Genomic DNA, 4,047 nt, shown 5'->3' with positions numbered 1-4,047 from the left:
TCTTTATTTCTGTCGTCAGGTTCGTGCCCAATTTAGAGAAAATGCATCTTCTGGAGAAAGTCTGTGTCCAATAGCCCTATGAAATCCTCTCTGCTCTTGGAGAGAAAGTCCTCACTCTTTAAAGGTTTTTCAAGGCCACTTGTCCAGGCGTTAAGCCAAGAGATATGGTCTAACTTTAAGGATGTCTCCTATCAAATCTACCTTATTTGGTCATGTTAAGCGTTTCTTTTCCAGTGTATCTCAGTGTCTTGCACGGAGACGCGCGGAGGCGCGCGCAACAATTATGCACTTGATGAACTTACATAGCTGTGGACTCAATGAACTCAGTAAGGCCTGTTCCTCCATTTTGTCTGTGGGTCCATACACCTCATTCCCCCCTTCGGGACTACTTAGGCCCAATCCCAATTCTATTTTCCTACCCCTTCGCCTACCCCTCACCCCTACCCCTCGCCCCTTCAAACGTAGGGGTAGGCGGAGGGCTGAAAACATACCCCTTCGTATTGGGACACCCCTTCACACTCACGTACGTCATAAGTCCGCGCCGTCAGTTGTTACGTAACCAAAAGCGACAGCTTTAGCCAGACGTAAACAAACATGCCTGCTGCTGTGGTGTTCGCGCTGTCCTGGGCTATTCGGAATTTTTTTGAAATATCTGCGTTGAATTGACGGAGTGCCATCAGGCGAAGGCATCTTCGACATCTGGGAGCATTGCTGGATCTTGTTACGGTAAGTAGAATGATAAATTAATGCAAATAACGCGTGTGAGTGAGCAGCTGGTAGCTTCCAGAGCCGGCGTGTGAATATGATAATGTATGTGTGTGTGTATATATGAAAGTGCTTCTAACTGTACATTTGTGATATCGTGTAATATGGAAACAATTTGCTTGTCTCGTTGGATTTGCTGATTGGAGTAGTATTCTAACCTGGCTAACCTAGCTGAAAGCATAAGCTAACGTTTAGCCTTTGTTACTCGCCTCGTTCCGTTTGGGATAAACATAGCTCATGCGTTTTTGAAGCGGTTTTCTTTGTACCAGGTTCAGATTTGATGACATAAATAAATGCACTGCATTGTGTGTGCTATCAATGTGTTTGTTTGGGAGGATAAAAGCCTGATCTTTCCATGTTTTTCTTTCCAGCAGACGGGTCATCCTACAAATTATTGCCGATTGGACCACAACATGTACCCCAATTTTTTTGTTATCCCTTGTATAATAAATCTCTTCATACCAATATCCGTTCCAGTCGTTCATATGATGTTGATGTGATAATCATGCTCACAAACCTTTTGTTGTTTTATTAGGCTACTCACATTACAGACTGGTAAGGCAGCTTATTTTCAGAAATAACAGCTTAAAGTGTGTGGTGCAAATATGGACAATAAACAGTATGAATATAAACAATATGAATATAAACAATATGAACATAAACGGGCAACAGTGCAATCATCGAGAACGAGATGACCGGAGCAGGAACAGCGAAGGTGCATGGCGCATCGGAGGTGCTGCATGGGCTCAGTGATGTTCTGGGGGAACAAGACACGACATGACATTTAAGCATGCACTTTCATCCATTGTAAAAAATTAAAAAAAGGTGTTTCAGAATGCAGTACTGGTGGCTGTGTGTACAATAGGTGCATGGCGCATCAACTCACCGTAAAGTTTGTCTATCATGCGCTCAAACAGAGCTAAAAAGCGCTCCGTTTTCTGCTCGTGGCGCTTCTGCTCCTTCAGGCTCTCCTGTATCAGGTAATACATTATGGGATTGGACTTCCTACTTCTTTTTGGGGATGGGGATGACTTTAGAAACAGATCTTCGTTTTCGGCGCTAAACCTGATCAGGCTCTTTGTTTGTGCTTGAGTCCCTGTGAATCACAGTCACGTATATGAATACTTGTGGTTAACCAACTACATTGCTTGTAAATATTCGAGTTACAATTTCAAAAACGACAACTTTGTTGTTTTGCGACTGTCGCAGCACATGCATTGACCGATTACTCCATAGTAATAGCGACTTTTACCATGTGCGTTTATAACAGAAAATAACTACACATTGCCACCATGTTAAACTCACACAATACACCAGTTATCACAACCTAAAACGATTAAAACAGTTAAATTATGGCAAAAAATAGAAGAACTTACATTTGTGTGGTGCTCTTGCTTCTGCCATTTTTAAAAAGACTCACGATCTCCCGGTAGTCGCGTTGTACTCTGGGAAATATATCATACCCCTTCAAACGGAGTCTGCCTGGCCGAAGCCCTCCGTTTCAAGGGCTACAACGTAGGGGTAGGGCTAAGGGGAAGGGCTTTGGAAGGGATTTGGGACAGCCCTACCCCTACACGTGAACGCGCAAAACGGAGGGGAAGGGGTAAGGGGTAGTGCCAAGGGGTGAATTGGGATTGGGCCTTAGAGTCCCGAAACACAAAATGGCCTCTACAATATGTGTCATGGTAAATGGTCAAACCCATGAACCTGCATCAACAAAGACTTCACTTGTTCGACATTATTGATTGCCCAATCTCTTAATATATCATAAGCCCTCAATTTCTGAGTCAACTGATTAGTTAAACTCCTATTTACGTGTCTATGCGCACATTATTTTAACTATTTTAGACTAGGTAAGCTAAATCTATCATATAATTAGTCCAAATTCGGCTACAGTAAACCAGCCTACCGGTCTCCCTCCAGTCACACAGCTCATCAGTCTCCTGACATGACTAAACATTCATGTCCTGCTCTCCCATACAATCTGTGTGTCCCTGTGGGGAACCCGCAGGTCAGTTGTCATCCAGTCGATAAAAAACCACCCTTTCCTAAAAGGTGGGGAAAAAGATTGGATGACCTAAGAGAATCTCACTCTGGTGCCAATCTAAGCAAGCAATCCCTGTTTCATATTAACAATTACCTTTACCATTAACGTCTAATTTCAGGACCTTTATGGTCAATTTGGTCCAATTTCGTCCTATTATGTCCACAAAGCGTGGCTCCTACTGTATTACAGAGAATAGGCTATATCAAAAGCATAATGACAACAATATCACAAGTAACATATAAGTTCACACTCCATTATGGCATACAATGCAGATTGAAATGGTTCATAACAGCAACCAAGATTATAACATCAACGATTACATTTTTCATGATTATAACTCAATCCACACAATTCTAGAGTTTTAGCAAACTAGTACCACTGAAAAATATCAATGCATTTGCAGTGGAGTAGCCGTGCAGCTTAGTTTCCATCTTTTGTTATCCAACGTCCATTTTCCTTTATCGTATTCTCCTGTCCAGGGTCCCACAGTCCATTTGCATCACCCCGTCTCAAGTCTCTGAGTCCATTCCGTGGGGGTCCCTGGACAGCCAGTGTCTCAGTTCGTTTCCCATTTCCCAGAATGTCATCCTGAGAAGAAAGAAAAGAAAACACCCACCAGTATCTTGCCGGAAAATTAACTTATGCTACAGTATATTGCATGATTACATAATTGTCGCACGATGTGTCCAAACTCCGCTTCCAGAGTCCTACTTACTATACCTGTATATGTTGTTTCCTAATTCCCCTAATTTCTATATTAGTGTGTATGTGACATGTGTATCTACTTGTGTCCACCCATCTTATCCTGTTAGCCTCAGCCTAGTCATTCCCCCCTTACATCTGTCAAAACTCCCGTACAGAGTTGGAACACCTTGGCGTCTGGCCACACCACTGCAATAGCAGATTGTTAAGTAAAACACTGTATCATAAATGTAGACAAGATTAATAAGACTGCACACTGTCAGAAATAAGTGATAAACCATGTAAAAACGTCTCACTCAGTATAAAACTATAAAATATGTTTGTGGTAATAACCGCTAGGCCTTCCATCCCAGGAGTGGCGTGCATGGTGCTAGAAACAGAACCTCTTTTCTAGTCTGGTTTCAACCTTTCCTCACTCAACTGGCAACTCCGCAATGAGCACATTTCTTAGGAACACGAGTTGGAGTGGACCCTGGCCAAAATAACAAACAAAACAGGTCTATCTTGAATATAGTTTACTTTCCTGACAAAAT

General features: G+C 42.4%; 1 long non-coding RNA gene across 1 annotated transcript; it reads right to left on the bottom strand.

The window, feature by feature from the left end:
* Positions 1–517: 517 nt before the first annotated feature.
* Positions 518–3,216, bottom strand: LOC142366089 (uncharacterized). The gene is made up of 3 exons (XR_012766713.1): positions 2,142–3,216; positions 1,652–1,861; positions 518–1,522 (listed from the first exon to the last, which is right to left on the bottom strand). It is a non-coding gene; the product is annotated as an uncharacterized LOC142366089 (long non-coding RNA).
* Between the last annotated feature and the right edge of the window lie 831 nt (positions 3,217–4,047).

This window comes from Odontesthes bonariensis, chromosome 17, assembly GCF_027942865.1.
Source record: "Odontesthes bonariensis isolate fOdoBon6 chromosome 17, fOdoBon6.hap1, whole genome shotgun sequence".
Lineage (NCBI taxonomy): Eukaryota > Metazoa > Chordata > Actinopteri > Atheriniformes > Atherinopsidae > Odontesthes > Odontesthes bonariensis.
The sequence above is the reverse complement of the archived record's forward strand: the minus strand, read 5'-3'. Positions and strand labels throughout refer to the sequence as shown.